General features: G+C 37.7%; 1 protein-coding gene across 1 annotated transcript in view; it reads right to left on the bottom strand.

Moving 5' to 3' along the window:
- HCN1 (hyperpolarization activated cyclic nucleotide gated potassium channel 1) overlaps positions 1-19,210 on the bottom strand; it is a 193,241-nt gene that overhangs the window by 42,457 nt on the left and 131,574 nt on the right. The gene's annotated exons all lie outside the window — the stretch shown is intronic.

Below are 19,210 nucleotides of genomic sequence, written 5' to 3'. Positions count from 1 at the left end.
AATTTAATATTGCTCACATGGCAGCACGAATATAAGCCACAGAAACTGCCTTTAGTCGTGATACTTGATACCAATATCCACATTAATATAGAAGTTTTAGAAGCCAAACCCTCACACTTGCCATGTGTCCCCTAAATTCCCAGCTATACAGAAGTTGTGAAAGTACAGCAACACCAATTTTAGCTCATTCTATGCAGCAGATAGCGAAACTGTACACAGCATCTACATCTCTAGTGCTGCATTAAGAGAAAGTTTAAGGTGTGAAATTTTATAAACTGGTTATGCTGCATTAATATGTAACATATAATGTTGTGTATGCTTATAAAGTGACTGAAGAACAAAGTTGAAATCTGTGGAGATAACGAAGTAGAAAGCATTCCTCAGAAGGAACGAAGAGAAGTGAACTGGAGAAATAGGTATGGCATTATAAAATAGAAAGTTGGGGAACAGAGTGATGCCAGGACCCAGGAGACTAGGAGGACCTCTCTTCATTTATCTTCTGCATCTGGTTTTCTTGTTTCTACTAGTACTCCGCCTTGCCTTCTGCTTTGTTTGCTTCCCTTTTTCAGATGCCTTTTTGGATAGCGTAACTTTCAGACAAGAAAGTCGCAAACTAATGTACTCAGAGTTGAACTGTACTAAACTGCATGACACATCTGAAACCGACAAAACAGACAAGTTGCCTAATCTGCGAGTAGATAAGTATTGCCTGATGAAGATTTTTGCCCCTCAGATGTCCTATCCTTAGCTCAGATGAAGAGGATAAGGCACTGAGACACAGAAGGATAAAACCCTTTCCATGCTTATAGGCGAGTTGAAACTTGGTTTACTTAGGTAAAGAATCTTAATTTATTTCTTTAATTAATTTTTGTCATGGTTAATTAGGCAATTTTAACTGTGTTCAAGGAAAAAAAAAACCCAAACCAATGAAATCTTACTTAGCATCAGCATCTCTGTAGAGCAATTAAATGAATTTATAATGTACATGCACTCATATAGACGAACTGCAGTGCATATCCCATATCCTCTAACTTGTGTAATTGAAGGCTGCTCCATTCTCTAGAATTGAAATTAGTTTTTGCTTTACAAAGTGGCAAAAGATTAGATGAGGCCACTTGTACAACATGCATTCCACAAATAAAAGGAAAGTAATTTTGTATGGGGCAATTTAACAATGCATGATGAATGTGTGAGTCTGATTTAACCTCTGCACAGCTATTCTGCACCTCTGAAGCAAGACTTCCTCATCTCCATCCTTTAGAAGTGACACTTAAATTTGTATGCTTGTCACTGGTTTCTGTTCTGATACAGAGAAATTTATCTGTACATTGTGGGATTGAATCTGGGTCACCAGAAGATAGACGCTCTATCATAAACAAAGTATTGCTTCTAAAATTATCCTACCTATCAGTTACAGCTCATCTAGGCACAGATTGCTTTGGCTTCATGTATGGATACATAAAGTGTCATGTGTCATAGCAGACATGGACAGGGAATGGACTTCACTACAGACCTTAGCACAAGGGCTGCACCCCTCTATCCGATCTTATTTACATACAAACATGCTTGAGCAATGCTTAATAAAAAGTAATCCTTGCTAATAAAAAATATACATTCATTGAGATGTATAATGCAAGGTTGCTGCAAAGCAGTTCTATACCAGAGTGACCTTGAAGAAGAGAACATTGATGCTAAAAGCAATTTGCCTTGCCAGCAATTTACACTGCTCTCTTTCTTTGGTGCTGTTATTTAAATAGGTGCTTTCTCCCATAGAAGCAGTTCTTTTTCCTACCATGAATTATGGCTACACATAAGAATTATGCTTACAGATGAGAATTTTAAGAAAACAAAAAATAAAACTAGTGCGAATGTAGTGACACACACTGCTGTGTCTCAAAATGCTTCCAAATTAATAACACACAAAATAATAAGGACAGCTGCATATTGGTAATATTTTCTTTAAAAAATCTACATCAATGAATTTAAAGCCTCCTTCAATTCACAGAAACATTTAACCATCTAAAATACTATCAAGGTCTCTTCCATGCCAAAATATCTGACCCTGTGACTGTCCAGAGTACTATCACCATCACCCTTTAATGTATCTTTTCTTAACCTTTCTGAGTGTGATTTTGGCTCATGTTCTGTATTATTCATGTTGCTACTATTCCCTTCTTGACATCCTGCCACAGCATTCATGTGAAGTGTTACCTCAAAACTTTAAACATTTTCTTTTCTTCAGCATCTGATATCTTTCACTAACTCAGTCCAAGTAATGATTGCTTTTTTATTTCAGAGAAAAGCAAGTTCATTTTTTCAGCCTGCTGTATGTTATTGGCAATATTGAGAGTTTCCCAGATTAGCTGTGACTGTGGTGTGTAACATTCCAGTTGCAAAAAAGCATGCTAAAATGAAGATACAAAAAGAGCAAAATTAGCATGGTCTTGTTTCTTTTGTGTAATAAACCAATAATTTGTCCAACTTCGTTTTGAAAAATATTTTCTCTGTGGGTCCCACAGATATCAATAATGATTAGAAATTGAGATTTTTTTCACTTTTAAATAATTATACTGATTTTTGTTGGGTTTTGGTTTTTTTTTTTTTTTTTTTTTTTTACTCGTAAAAATGCAAATAACAAAGAGAACTGAACTATTTTCTGGGAAAAAAAAAAAGATAAAATTGTCAGTGAAGTTACATTTTTGTCAAAACTTTGTATTTTTGTCATATTAAAGAGGTGTAACTGATTCAGAGTCATTCATCAAACATGACACTTGAACCTGCATCTTCATATGTGAGTGAAATAATTTCTTCCTAATGACTATTCTCATCATGCTCCATCCTGCATCTTTTCCCTTCTAGATTGAAAATGTTGGTTTTCTTGGGAGTCTTGTTGGTGTTTGGGGGTTCTTTTTGTTTGTTTTCTCATTGTTTGTTTTGGTGTGTTCAGAAAAGAGATGTCTTAATTCCGCATTCACAGAAGTACCTCTGGTACTTTTCTTAAATCTGTGTAAGAGGAAAGAAGACTTTATATTATTGCATTATTGCAGGTTCATATCCAGCCAAAGCTACAGCCTTATGAATACAAACTTTTCAATGAGACATGTAGAAGAAAAATTTAATTCTATACACAAATTAGAAATGTAAAAGGAAAGCAGAGGTAACTGGTAAAATCTGCTGAATTAATCAAGTTCTGTCCCACAATTTAGATGGGATGAATTTATTAGTATTCTTAAAATGGTTTGAAAATGCTTCCCTGCCATGTGTAAGAGAAGAATCTAAGCAGCATTATAAAATGTGAAGGAGATTTAACTCACTGGGAAGGAGCAGAAAGGCGAGAGGAGGCAATCTGATCAGGATGAGGCCTTTCTAAATAATGAACATCAAGCAAAGAACCATCACAATTCTGCATGGTTTCTAAACTACATTAGGATATATAGGTCCCCTGAGTTACTGAGTTTATTCCCCTGCTATTGCAAAACCTCACATCATATAACTCCTTATAAACAAATCAAGACACCTCAAGAACAGTTAGACTTTCTCTCTCCATCAATCCTTTAAGAATATTGTTTCAAGAAACTCACTGGTCTTATATATATCTCTGAACCTAATTTTAAATTTAGTCTAAATGTATGCAGATGCAGTTTAAATCAACTAATGCTTACTGCAAAATTATCTAGAGGCTCCGAAGGCTCTTATCCCTTGGTATGTCTCTCTGGAGTGTTTATAGATGGGAATCACGTCTCCTCTCAGCCTTATCCAAGTAGTCTACTATATTTTTTGTTCCAAAGACAGCCTACTGGCCCTCTTCTTTGTAGAATCATAGAATCATAGAATCGTAAGGGTTGGAAAGGACCTTGAGATCATCTAGTTCCAACCCCACTGCCATGGACAGGGACACCTTGCACTAAACCATGTGGTCCAAGGCTCTGTCCAATCTGGCCTTGAACACCGCCAGGGATGGAGCATCCACAACCTCCCTGGGCAACCCATTCCGGTGCTTCACCACCCTCACTGTAAAGAACTTCCTCTTTATAGCTAATCTAAACTTCCCCTGTTTAAGTTTGAAGCCATAACCCTTCTCCTACCACTACAGTCCCTAAGGAAGAGTCCCTCCCCAGCATCCTTATAGGCCCCCTTCAGATACTGGAAGGCTGCTATGAGGTCTCCACGCAGCCTTTTCTTCTCCAGGCTGAACAGCCCCAACTCTCTCAGCCTGTCTTCACACGGGAGGTGCTCCAGCCCGCTTAGCATCCTCGTGGCCCTCCTCTGGACTCGCTCCAACAGTTCCATGTCCTCTTTATGTTGAGGACACCAGAACTGTACACAGTACTCCAAGTGAGGTCTCACAAGAGCAGAGTAGAGGGGCAGGATCACCTCCTTCGACCTGCTGGTCACGCTTCTTTTGATGCAGCCCAGGATATGGTTGGCTTTCTGGGCTGCAAGCGCACACTGCTGGCTCATGTTAAGCTTCTCGTCAACCAACACCCCCAAATCCTTCTCTGCAGGGCTGCTCTGAATCTCTTCTCTGCCCAGCCTGTAGCAGTGCCTGGGATTGCCCCGACCCAGGTGTAGGACCTTACACTTGGCTTGGTTAAACTTCATAAGGTCGGTATCGGCCCACCTCACAAGCATGTCAAGGTCCTTCTGGATGGCATCCCTTCCCTCCAGCGTATCAACCGAACCACACAGCTTGGTGTCATCAGTAAACTTGCTGAGAGCACACTCAATCCCACTGTCCATGTCGCCGACAAAGATGTTGAACGGGACCGGTCCCAACACCGATCCCTGAGGGACACCACTCGTTACAGGTTTCCAACTGGCCATCGAGCCATTTACCATAACTCTGCGTGCGGCCATCGAGCCAGTTCTTTACCCACTGAGTGGTCCATCTATCAAATTGATGTCTCTCCAATTTAGAGACAAGGATGTCACGCGCGACAGTGTTGAACGCTTTGCACAAGTCCAGGTAGATGACGTCAACTGCTCTGCCCCTGTCCATCAGTTCTGTGGCTCCATCATAGAAGGCCACTAAATTGGTCAGGCAGGATTTGCCCTTAGTGAAGCCATGTTGGCTGCCACCAACCACCTCGCTGTTTTTCATGTGCCTTAGCATGTTTTTCAGGAGAATCTGCTCCAAGATTTTGCCAGGCACAGACGTGAGGCTGACTGGTCTGTAGTTCCCCGGGTCTTCCACCTTCCCCTTCTTGAAAATGGGGGTTATATTACCTTTCTTCCAGTCATCGGGAACTTCACCTGACTGCCACGATTTTTCAAATATGATGGACAGTGGCTTAGCAACTTCATTCGCCAGCTCCTTCAGGACCCGTGGATGGATTTCATCAGGTCCCATGGACTTGTGCACATACATTCTAGTGTGAGTTCATCTTTCCCCAACTGCAATTACCAGAATTAACATATTATTTTAGAGGAAATCTGACTGATTTGTACTATTACTTCTTTCCCACCTAGTGGAAAGCCAAAATGCATTGAAATGGTTGTGTACAGTCATTCTATGAGCAGCTCCATCACTCAGATTCCTCATTTTCTCCTTGCCACTTGCAATTGCTGTGCTCCCCCATCTTCTAGTTTATAGCAGCAACTTGTACCAGTAGCTGTGTCCTTGGATTTTGAATTTCTGAATTTCATCCTACTCCTATTATTTCATCTTTCAAAACTTGACTCATGCTTCTATAAAGTATCTTGATCTTTCTCTAATATTAGCATCTGAAGTTTTATACCATAGTAACCTTTACACCATCATTGAACTCCTGAAATTATTATGCAAGCCTACTGAAAATGTCACTCCTCTAGGTATTTTTCTATTAGGCTTACTCCAGCTTGGTATCTGGAAAATTTGCCAATGGGCCCACAATCAAATCAGGGGAAGGACTGGCAGTACATGTGAAAGTAAAGAAAATTGGTGCCTTACACCAGCTTTGCTTCTGAGAGCAAGATGAGGTCTACATACTCTAATGCAAATCAGTTTTGTGTGGATGAGACATTACAGTCTACATAGTAGGTGTCACCTAGAAGAGATCCCAGAAATTTCTTGTACATCCTAACACTTCAACGATTTTCATCTTCGAAAATTTTCACCTACTACTACTTTCAATATATCAAGTGAATCAAAAGGCAGCAAACCTGAATATCACCAAACTTGGACTTTGAAGAGAAACTCTTAGAATTACAGAATTAGAGGCTGTTCTCTTTCCACAATAAACAGTCTCGAAAAATGTGAAATGACAATAAAGACTGGAACGTTACTCATGTGATACCTTAATTCAGTTTTCTAAAAGTCAAGTGTTTAATTTAAACCAGTTATTCTGATTCTTTCATACCAGAGAGAGATAACAAGGGCAATTAATCTTGTTCTAAACTTCATGTTTTGCATAGATGTAGTAAACTCACCTATATCATCCTCATCTCCTTCTCCATTGACCCTAAGGGAGATCTAAATGACTAGCACTGACCAATTAGCTAAGCATTAACTGTAACCATGTATTTTAAAATAATAATTTAATTAAGGATTCTAAAATATGAACCTTTTAGTTGTGATACATATGTATGATACCTGATCCAATACGAAAATACTAAAGGATTACTTTCAAGTTCAATCATTCGCCCATATAAGTGTGCTTCTAAAATTTCAGTCTTGAAGAAAGAAATGTAATAAATGTGGTTATTAGCAGAAGAAAATTAATGCTACAGGGAGGCACTGATGACTCTAGTCATGTGAGGATTTTATATTTGTGTTTTGGATTCCTTTTGGGAAAAAGCAGATGGGTGCTGTGCATTAGAAAGGCAATCTATGAGGTTCTCTCTTAATCAGAGTAACGGAAAGGTAGTTAGTATGCTAACACATCACTGAATACCAACTGACAAAATGCATCGAACTACAAAACAAGTATAAGAGATTTAATTCTTATAAAGCAATACAATTATAAATTTTCTCCCCTGTTTAACTTTTAGTAGTGACTAGACCCATGATTCAAGTGACTGTCAGTAACCTTACATAGCAAAGCATTTCAAAAAACAGCTTGTCTTAATAGGTTCTTGTGTGCTGAATAAAAAGGCACAGCCCAAATATTTTAATATTTGAATCGCTTTTTCTTGGTGGAGTGTTTCTATAAACACAGTTTACAATGTTATGAAGCAATTTTCTGCTATTTTTTAATCCCTGTGAAAATTCACTGGCGTTTACACCTCAGGAGTTCCTGTACTTTCCACTAAATATAAGTGGGCATTATTGCTGCTGTTGTGCTCTAAGACCTTGAAACAGTCTGAAGGAAGTGACAAGCCTTGCCTCTCTTGTCCTTCACTTCGCTGGGCACAAGATTTTATTTTCTGGCTTCAGTTTGTTTTGGTTTTTTTTTTTCCCCCAGTGAAGAAAAGGGTGAAAAACTTTCTAAAACAGGTTGGGGTAATTGTTTCAAAGCATTTAAACACTTAATGTCATTCCAGTTTGACATTAATTTGCTTATTCATGGAGTTTTAGGCCTCTCACTTCTCTGAAGAAGGTATGAGACAGACAAGTAACTTTCAGGAAAAGGGGAGATTCAGCAGGTATCCTGAGGTACAGAATGGGAGGGATGGCATTTGCAATGGTTGTTTAAGCAAATACAGGTTAATAAAGCAAATACAGTTTAATATTGAAGCTTTCCAAAACAAAATGTAAAATTATTTAAGCTAAATCAAAATTATGCAGTTTATTCTTTTTATTATTTTATGGAAAATTGATATAATTTTCTTGGAGTGAAGAAAGTCTAATGATTTTGGTGGAAAATTTTGTTTCATGACAAGTGTGTTTGGTATTAAAAGTATCCACCTCCCCATAAGCAGTGCTAATACATAGTTCTGGAGATAACAAGGTGTATGGACATGGACAGAACTGAACAGTGATCACACATTTGCAAAGAATTGCAGCTGGGAGAGCTTTGTCATATCAACTACATGAGCGGTTTTATTGCCTCTTCTTCAAAACTATTCAAATGTATAACTGAACTTGAGAAGCAAATTATCATAGCATTATACAAATTATTAAATATGCAGAAAATGTCAATTCCTAGATAAAATGAAACATATCAAAATAACATTCTGGTTTTCAATTCACAGAAACATCTGTAATGTCTACTATACTGAAATTTGGCATTCGACTGAATGTTGACTTATCTCTGAAATTACACTGCTGAAAGAATTTTAAAAAATGCAAACTGAAGTTTCATCTGACAAAAAATTCACAGGCAATTAATTTTTAAGCAATATATCTATATTTCATTTGTCGAGATTTCATTCTGTAGCAAGGCAACTGCAGGTGCAATGAATGAGTACTGAAATAATATAAAGGAAACACTTTTTCTCCTTATAAGAGGAAGTAAAGCCACTTTTTAAAAACAATCTTTCAGCAAAATATATTTTTTTTTAGATTAAAGGGATAAAATTGCAATATTATGTGTAAAAACCACATAATGAAAATACATAACTTCCATTTAAGACACTACTTTGAATGAAAACTTTGTGTATTTTAAAGCAACCACTTTGCCAAAACACTTTATAAACTGTTTCAATTAAATTTTATATATTCCATTATGTAATGCAATTACGTGTTGTGACCCCCCCCGAAAACAAAGAATGTGTAATTTTATATGGCACATTTCCCCCTTTTAATGATATCTTTCTCTCTCATAGGAAATAATAAATTAATTTGCTTTTTCCACTCAATCATTTGAGAAATTAAATAATGGATTGTTTACAAGCTTTTAAAATTATCTCTCCACCCAGTATTTAATAGTTCCAACACACTAGCTGAGCTGCATAGTTGTATGTCTAAATATCACATGATGTTGCTTCTGTTTGCTGAATGAATCTAATCTGTATAAATAAAAATAATGTCTGAAAAAAAATCCCTCATGCTTGATTCTCCCAGCAAGAATTTGAATAACAAGACAATCATAGACAGCAGGCTACACTTTTCTTTTTGCAAGAACTTCCAGTCTAACTTCATAAGTGGATTCTATGTTAAAATAATAATAAAAGACATTAAGTTACAGATTAATGGGAAAGGAATGAGAAGAATTGTATAGCTTATATTTATTAATGGCTATTTAAGAGATTCAATTTTCTCTTGTCACATTTATTCCAACAACCTGGTATTTTTCTCTTCTTTAACTCATTAATATGCCACCAACTGTGTTACTCCTGACACACAGTGGTGTAAATGAGGTAAAACTAGTATTCCTGCTCACAAAAGATGGGGAACCCGTATTTTTGGCCCAGCCATTGTTTGACTGTGGGAGTCTGGGTCGGGCATGCAGATGCTGCAGGATACTGTTACATGCATCTTTTCCATCTCAGACTGCAAATAGTGCTATTTAATGAACCTGACAGTTAGGTGATAAAAGGTCTCCAAAATTATTATCTCTTTTCTGCAGCCATTGTCAGTCATACAGTCCAACTGTTTGCGTGCCTCGATTCACAGTTACAGAAGCAAACAATAACATACTGGTTCTGTGGCTCTGTATGAGCTGTGCCAATGCCTCCAGCCTGGAGCTTCGGCTACCAGCAGGTGGAATAGAGTGGAGAACACTGATCAGGTCTCTTCTACAGTAAGGAAATCCTACCTCACTAACAAGTATTCCTCATTACCCTAAGGCCTCATATTACGCAAACACAGCCTAGGTCTAAGCTTTTACCTAAAGCCCTTGGTTGAGGATCTAAATGGTTTTCATATTACTGAAGGACAGAAAGGAGAGAAAGGACTAAAACACCTTCCCAAGCTATAAAGAATTCTGGATAAATATTTCTAAAATATTTAAGCTCAACTTCTATCAATCAGTTTCACCCAACATTCAAAATCATTATCTTTGATAGCTGCTACTGTATATTTGGTATTTGCAGTGCTCATTCTCTTCCATATGGCAACAGTTTTTTCATCTCATAGGAGTGGACTGATTGATTCTGTCCTAATATTAAAAATAATCTCTTTAGGCTCCTGCTTCACAGTCAACAGAAGGCTGCAGCCAGTTTCAGTGCACTTGGCCTAAGGGGACTCTAGTCATTCACTGGAAATTCAACCAGGAATCAAGAAACATTACTGTATCGCTGCAAGGATTACTGTACTGCTGGAATTTGTACAGTTCCTGCTTTTAAAATCCTTTTCATCCTAGCTTTTACTGGGAAAATCCTCATGTGTCTCTTATGTATGTGTTCCCCCAACCACATCAGAAAAACAAATTACTTCCATTTCACGAATACCTCTTATTTATGCATAGTCCATGTTGCATGAGTCAGCTGAACTTCTGATCTGACTGTCGAGGCTGAATGTCTGGTCAGACTTGAAGCTGGGACTAACATTTACTCATAGGACAATTATCTGGTATGATAACCATACATACCAAAGATGAGTAAGCACAGATGGTTCTCAAATGACCAGAGATCTGGTTATGTTCAGGAAAGACACCAAACAGTGAACATACTAATAAAACATTTGGTTATCTTATTTTGGTAGCAGCAAGGTAATAAGTTCACCTATCCATCTCACAGTCACTGACTGGGTGAATTCACTCTGAGTCCAGAGATATTTCTACAATCTGCATTCTTCACTGCTATTCTGCTTAGCATACAGATATTTTCACAGAAAGAAAAAAATAGTTTATAATCAACCACAGATCAAAATAAAAAGTAAGTTTCCTCCTTAACGTTATGAAAGGTTGGCTTTTACAGTTCTTTATCATGAGATGGAACTGAAGTTTAGCCTAAAAGCTAAACTGATTTGTTTAGCCTAAAAGCTATCATCTGTTTATTATCTATTTTTTGCTAATTACCCCCCAAAGAGTACTGTTGCTTGCAAAAATGCTTTAAGCTGTCATTTTACTTACATGCTGTTATTAAACATTTCCTTTCAATTGCCACAAAACACAAAATCTCCTATTGTTCTTTTCAACTAGTGTAATTGAGAAATTAATTAAGTTTTAGGAACTTTCTGAATAGGATTTGTTTTCTTAGTGTGTTCTTTATCTTGCACAAATTTGTATTTTACTGTTTTAAAAAGGGGAGAGGAGGAGCATGAAACCCAGGCTCAGCTCCTCTCTTCACAGAGGCAATGACAGATCTCTTATTTAATGAAACAACTATTGCAGCTCCAAGGCATGAAAAGCAAGACATCTCTTCTTCATGGTGTTACAGGTGAAACTGTATCGACTCTAAGGCAGGATAATTTTCTTTCTTAATGAGAAAAATAATGTACAGATGACAGCTTATTTTAAAATATCTGATATGCTGTAATGGTCTCCTTAAAGTTGCCAGTTTCAAAGCGAAATTTAATTTTAACTATTCAGTCATCTTTTACATTTTCTTTACCTTTCGAATGGTTTGGATTCCATTTCTTTCTTTTCAATTTGCCTGTGCCAGTAAAAATGAATATACACTAAAAGCAGTGCCTGAAGGGGAGATAGGAGCTATTCCCCACATGCACTCTGGGGGAAGCAGGGAGTGACGGAGACCAGCTCACCTCTGCTTCATCACTCCTTCATTCAGTTCTGGGCATGAGTATCAGTCTGTGCAGCTCGAGGACCTGTTATGGGGGCATCTGTCCCTAGGCACTGAATGCATGCTGCAGCTACTTTTGATGCCTGTTCTGACCACAAGAGCGACAAGTGTTGATTGCCTATTTTCATTTGAATGAAAGTGTTTTAGAGATGTGTGTCAGCAGTGATTTCCTGTACGAAGGGCTTCATCTCACTCCATTGATTCTGCAATACAGAAGCATTGCATAGTGCTGAATTTGGCATGTGCTACAATGCCTTTAGCTAATGGACATGTCTAGTTGTTAGCATCTTGCCCACAGGAAATTCAGTTATTTCAAGAAGCAATTTGAAGTAGTAATTTAGAAAGTACTGTAGAAAAAGGTATACAAAGGTCAGAATTATGTAACTTTACTGTTTAATAGTTGAAATGAAAAGAAGAAAAAAAAAAGTTTTATTAGCAACGTAAATGTTTCATCTGCTCAGTGTTGTGCCAACAGCTATGCTACTAGCAGCACCCGCATGATACAGCTGCTGATCCTGGAAATTCTGGCTCTAATGAAACCTAATTATGGCTTGCCAGTTCTTTTTGTATTAATTAGTGGAAAATGCCAATTCATCAGAAAGAACTTGCTTTTTAAAAGGATCCATTTCAAAGACTTGCATGGCAATAATTTTTTCACACATGGAAAGTTTGTCCAAAGCTTAAGGAAGAGACAAATTGATTCTTCAGTAAACTAAGATGGTCCAGTTGCTCAGTTATAGGATGTACTGCTTTTCTTGACCTCTGACCAGAGAACAGAAACTGGCCTTCCCTCATATCACAGCAGTGTACTAATGATAAGGAAATGGTTCTTCTAGGCTTGGCATCTCACAGTGTCTTTTGTGCTTTGCCTAAGAAGCGCATATAGAATCATAAAATAGTTTGGATTGGAAGGGGCCTTCAAAGGTCACCTAGTGCAACCCCCAAGAGGTTACAAGTTATTTTATGTGCATGTTCTTTTAAACAACAATGTGCATCCTGTGAAACACAATATCTGAAAAGCTTTTTCTGAGTTGCAGCCATGTGTTTTCCCCTCTCAGAATGCTTTGCAATTCGGTTATACTAAGTATCTTTTCATAACTTGCTTTATTCTAAGAAATCTCAGCACTTTCTACAAGGAGAGGCTCACAGAAGGCAGGAATACATCTACCCATTTAGCAGCCAGTCACCTGATGTTTGCCAAAACAGCATAAGATGATTGAGAAATAATCCAAAAGTGAAGACTTACAGACCCTTTTCTAATTCTAAGGCACCATGGACTTCCAAATAAAATCACAAACGTAAGAATTATAATTACCAGAAACAATCCAGAAATACTGTCTCAGGCAACAACTTACAATTATGCCTCTGTATTTAGGGAATAATGACTTTTCTACTTCATAATGCTATGATGAGTATAATGCTTTTGGTAAAGTCAATAATGAGTTCCAAAGGTCTGAGTCCATACAAAGCTTTTAGATTGTACCTGATCATCTGTAACACACTTCAAAAATTGTTTACTATTTAAAATACTGTGCTGTGGCAAAGCTAATTAGGATACACACCTGTGCAAGCTGATGAGACTTTTATAAAAGCTTGCAAAATTATAGGCTGGTAGCCAGTGACAAGATTTTGCCTTATCTCTGTTTTTTTTTTTCTTCTTGTGAGTAGATGTAAGTACAGTATAAACTAAACCATCCCTCATTCTGAAAAATAAGTAATTCCTTTGGGGTGGCATGTATACTGTAGCACAACTGCACAGAAAAGATAAGATTTATCTCCCAGGTGGCTCACCTTCTCCAGGAACCTGAACATGGCACACCTATTGCTAAAATTATGCTGTATAAATAAAAATGGTTTATTGTTAAGTACAAAGAAAGACTTGAGACCAGTCGCAGAACATTTTTGTGTTACAGTATTTTCAGGCTTTCTAAAAATCACTAGCAGCGTCAGAAAAGCAAGAGGTCCATTTTTAAAACAAATGTGAACACCATAAAAAGCTACTGAACTTAGAAATCAGTATTTCATGAGAAACTTTGCTGCTTAGATCAGATCTAGGAATTACATGCTAAAACTCCAGTATTGCAAGATCAACTGGGTGTCTAAAATTCAAGTTCTGCAATTTGTATTTTGAACATCTGTCCAGTTTAACCAAAAAAAGCCAGAACAGACAATTAGATTCTTAAAGATTCTTTATGACTGTTATGTATAATATGTAGCCAATAGAAACTCTTCTTTATATGTTTTACTCTCTTGAATCTGCCTCTGGACTCTGTCTAGAACAAGCTGACAAAAAATTACATTTACATATATATGGATATTTATATTTATTTCAATAAAAAAATATAGCAAAAGCTGGTACAAGCCTAATTAAACAGTGATATGGTACTGAGTTTACCATAGCTCTTCCTTTCCTACACATTTGAATCATGACCAGAAATGCCATTTCTTAAGATTCCTGTGGAGATACATTAAGTCCCTGATACTTACAGATGAGATACTTACAGGTACCTAAGATTCCCCAAAAGTCTCCTAGGCACCAAAGCAGGTCTAATGAGCATACTGAGAACTTAATATCTGCCTTGTTCTGCCTTCGGTTTAACCACAAAGTGCTTGAACGTTAGGAAAACATGGAAGAGCTGCCTCCCATTCCTCTTAAGAAGACGCAGAGGCATCACTGACTGAATGAGTGGCTACCAAGACTCGATTTACTCTATGGCATAGCCACTTCACCACACCCTAAAATAACCACTTAGAGAAAGAAGTGCAAACAGGTGGTCCTCTGCCCCAGTTTTTGAAGACAGGACCTCAGATGTCTCACTGCATGAAGTGCTTGAGTATAAACCACAGCCTTGTGGAGGGAAAAGGAAATGGAGCTATGCTTCAGGTGCTGCTGCCCCAAAGCTGCTCCTGATAGCTTGCTGTCTTTTGCATGTCAAGTGTCTTCCCATGGACTACATGGACAATTTAGATACTCAAACCGGATCTGTGAGAGGTAGACTTGAAAAGGTGGTCCAAGACCTTGTGCTGTGAAATCTAAAGCCACCCTCCTGCCTTAACTCATTCATTTGTAAACATTTATTTGGATGCTTAAGAAATAAAAAAAGTAATCTGTGCTTTGAATCCTCACACTGTCTATGTAAAAATACACAATGCCTATTCTCAAGTTACTTTTAAATTATCTTTATATGCAATTATCACTTTTTCTCTGTAGAAAAGAACATTTAGGTCCCTTTCCCTCTTTGAACTAGACTGGTGTAACTAAAGATGTGCTACAAGACAATAAATTAAGAGATATGATAAAAATAGAGTACAGGGTTAGAAGGAGATGTCCTTTGGGACATTTTAAGTTGATATCGACCCAGAATTCTTTCACAGCTCTAATAATGATTTAAAATATATTCCCATGACTGGGAGAGCATCCCCTATATGGCTATAGTTGTAATTTTTTTCCATTTCCTATGATATGTGTATGGTTGAATTAAATATATTTTATGCCTCTTTATTACTTGAAATTGGTTGGTAAAATTGTTCTGATTGTTTTTCCTGTTTTTGAAACCTTGTGCAGTTGTTCAAGTTGCTTACCAATAAACAAAAATTAAAATATATAAAATGATAGCATAATGAGAATTGATCTAAAACTGCCATTTTATCAAACCAAGTGATAAATTTTTAACCTATGAGACAATCTGTATGCCACTACAAATCTTGCCTCTACTATCTTTTTGTGACTTTGTTCCTATGCATTCTATGCCCACAACGGACTGGAAGAGATGAAATATGAGCCTGTCTTCAACCAAGATTATTCAATGACATCCACAATATTAGCTAAACATCTTCCCATTAAACACTGCCAACATCTAAAGGAAGAAATACTTAACTAATGATCATCACCTCCTTGTTAAGTGACTGTTCATTTGGCTGCTTTGTTTCACACTAGTTTGTTAACAAGCTCTACATATGCATTACTAGTTTTTTCAAATAAATGTTGTCTTTGCAAATGCAAATGTCTTTGAGATGTGGTGACTTCCTAGATACCAGAAAACATCAAAGGTGTCTTCACTAAAAATGTGTCTTTTATTTACTACTGCATTCACCTTTCACTTATACTAAAGGCGGGAAGGAAAGTGCCAAGATGCCATTGATTTATTGATTTTTTCAGACCTTTTATAAGGTAAAATAGTCTGGCAGACTTTCTTACTGAAAAGGGAATACGGATTGAGTATACCTGACTTGGATATGTTTTTCTCCTTTGCCAGGTATTGGCCCTTCACTCACTGATCCCAAGATCTGATGTCTGTATTCAGTCTGAGAGGTATTTTTTCTTGGAGAATGATTCCACTCACTTCAGCAGAAAAACATATGAACTTCCTCAAAAGTGACCAGAGGGTACCAATGTGTACTTTTTTGTAGCATTTCTTGGCATGTGGTTTTACTGTCCATCTTCTATATTTGACTGCTGATAATTGCTGTTAATTTCCTCTGATAAATTATGTCTTTCTCCCATAACAATAAACATGTGGATCAATATTAGCTTTCTTACAATTCTTTGATTTCCTTCAACGGGCAATGCTTAGCACATGTCAAATTCTTAGCTGGTGCTCTCAGATGGTGTTTGACTATTTGACTTAATGAAAGCTCTCTCTTCTTCCTGTGTTTATTTCTTCCATTTTGAATTATGCCTGTTCTAGTTTTGCATATCCTGAGCTTTGGGAGGATCTGAATGAGGAAGATGTGGTGATTTCAGCAAATGTGTTACTACTATCTGCTTTCAGTGTGACAAGACCAGAATTCTCCTTCCATTAGTTGCATTCCACAGATATATTGATGAAATATTATTTTAGCTATACCAGAAAATAACAGTCAAAATGAAAGGGGAAAAAAATTTTGATGTTACTCACAGAAGAATCAAAGAACAACCTCTTTCTTTATCTCTGCTATCATTCTATGTTGCCTAGCAATTCATGTTAATTACATTATTTTCTGTAACTCTTACAAAGAAAACAATGGAGTCAGGAAATATACCATCCTATATATGTAAGACTAAAATAGAAGTTGATCTCAGCATTTAAGCCAAAAAAAAAAAAAAAAAAAAAAAAAAATCAGAAAAGTCACAGTATTCTGATTCTTCCAATCTTTTAATTCCTGGAGAAACAAAAAGAAAAAGCAATGCAGTAGGCAAAAAATAGATATTGCAGTGTATATATCAAAACTCTGAAACCTGTGGCTGGAGATTTGATTTACCTTTTCCTCAAGTCTCAGTTATGTTAAATATAAGCTATTTTATCTGCAAATGATTTTAAAAATATGATGATACAATAGGTAGCACAAGCTGGTCTCTGAAATACCCATTTATCTAGTTTGCAGAGTAAAGAAAAATACACAAAATTCATTAACAGTATATAGTAATGGCTTATAATTCTTAGGCTTTAATCAAAGATCTATTTCAAAATACATGATTAAACTATGATAAAGCAATGGGCTAGAATATACAAACATGTCAGTAACTTGTTATAGCTGATAGTATACATACGGCTTCAGAAATCAGTAGGAAAAAACTCTAATTCAGACATCATTTTGCTCTACTCTGTAATAACTGGGATACAAACGGCTGCCAGAAAGAGAGATACATTTTTCTAAAGCATAGAAACATGTAATTTCTGTTTCATTTCTTTCATTCTTGATTGTCAATGCCATGCTATGCTTTTGCCTCAGATGTCAGGAAACAAATAAGAAGTAAAAATAAAAAGAAGAATGAAAATGTTGAAAGATTAGAAACTGAAAAATGCCAGACATGTCTATGCTCATGTTTGTCCTGGGTTCAGCTATAGCAGTCATTTTTCTCCTGCTTAGTAGCTGGTGCAGTGCTGTGTTTTTTAACTTTCAGCCTGGGAACAACGCTGATAACACCGATGTTTTTAGTTGTTGCTAAGTAATGTTTATTCCAACCAAGGACTTTCTCAGTCTCATGCTTTGCCAGGGAGGAGGGGAAGCCGGGAGGAAGCAGAGACAGGACACCTGACCCAAACTAGCCAAAGGGGTATTCCATACCACAGCACGTCATGCCCAGTATATAAACTGGGGGGAGTTACCCGGAAGGCCCAGATCACTGCTCGGGTCGGGCTGGGTATCGGTCGGCGGGTGGTGAGCAATTGTATCCTCTCCCCTTGTTATTTCACTAATCGTTATTATCATTGGTGGTAGCAGTAGTGGTTTTGTGTTATACCTTAGTTGCGGGACTGCTCTTATCTCAACCCGTGGGAGTTACATTCTTCCCATTCTCCTCCCCATCCCTCCGGGAGCAGGGGGAGGAAGAAGGGGGGGTGGGGGAGTGAGCGAGCGGCTGTGTGGTTCTGAGTTACCGGCTGGGCTCAAACCACGACAGTTCTTTTTGGCGCCCAACGTGGGGCACGAAAGGTTGAGATAACGACAGATCTGACCAGAGTGTGTTTAATCATATTTGTGATAAGCATTCATTGTTACTACTCGTCACAATGGTGATTATTTGGCTCTCAGACGTGTTGCGCTTGATCTCAGAGTTTCAGCATGTTGTACCTTACTTACAGCCACTATTTGCTGTTTTAGTGTTTATCGGCTGGGGGGCCTGGGCTAAGGTTCTTGTTTCACTGTACTTCATGGTAATGACTTGTAATACAATAGACTCATTGATCATGAAACTGGTCTGGTTTGTGCTTCCAGCGTGGCCATCACCTCTATACATTGGGAGGTATATAATGAAATATTTTAGCAATTGCATATCTTTTTTTTTCTCCTCGGGGGGTAAACTCCCCCCCCCCCCCCTTCTTCCTCCCCCCGCTCCCGGAGGGATGGGGAGGAGAATGGGAAGAATGTAACTCCCACGGGTTGAGATAAGAGCAGTCCCGCAACTAAGGTATAACACAAAACCACTACTGCTACCACCAATGATAATAACGATTAGTGAAATAACAAGGGGAGAGGATACAATTGCTCACCACCCGCCGACCGATACCCAGCCCGACCCGAGCAGTGATCTGGGCCTTCCGGGTAACTCCCCCCGGTTTATATACTGGGCATGACGTGCTGTGGTATGGAATACCCCTTTGGCTAGTTTGGGTCAGGTGTCCTGTCTCTGCTTCCTCCCGGCTTCCCCTCCTCCCTGGCAAAGCATGAGACTGAGAAAGTCCTTGGTTGGAATAAACATTACTTAGCAACAACTAAAAACATCGGTGTTATCAGCGTTGTTCCCAGGCTGAAAGTTAAAAAACACAGCACTGCACCAGCTACTAAGCAGGAGAAAAATGACTGCTATAGCTGAACCCAGGACAATGTTTAATAAAGTGTGTCCATAAAAAACAGAAGAACAAATAAAAGGTTTGTTTGCTGTTATGTGAAAATGAGAACTGTAATACTACTTGACTGCTGCTGGGGTTTAGTTTACACCAAATACACAAATGAAACTGCCTTAGCTCAATACATTTAAAATTTATGAGTATCTTTACACATGCATTATATTTCTGATGTTCAAAACATTGTATCATGATGCAGCCAGCAAGGTCCAAGGATAACAAATAAGACGAGGCTTCAGGTGGATGGTGACATTTCTGCTGATTTCATACATCTGTGTATGTGTGTGTATATATGTTGACCCTAACCTGTAAGGAAACTCTAGTTATACTAGCTTTAGGGT

The sequence above is a fragment of the Strigops habroptila genome, chromosome Z (assembly GCF_004027225.2).
Source record: "Strigops habroptila isolate Jane chromosome Z, bStrHab1.2.pri, whole genome shotgun sequence".
Taxonomy (NCBI): Eukaryota; Metazoa; Chordata; class Aves; order Psittaciformes; family Psittacidae; genus Strigops; species Strigops habroptila.
The sequence above is the reverse complement of the archived record's forward strand: the minus strand, read 5'-3'. Positions and strand labels throughout refer to the sequence as shown.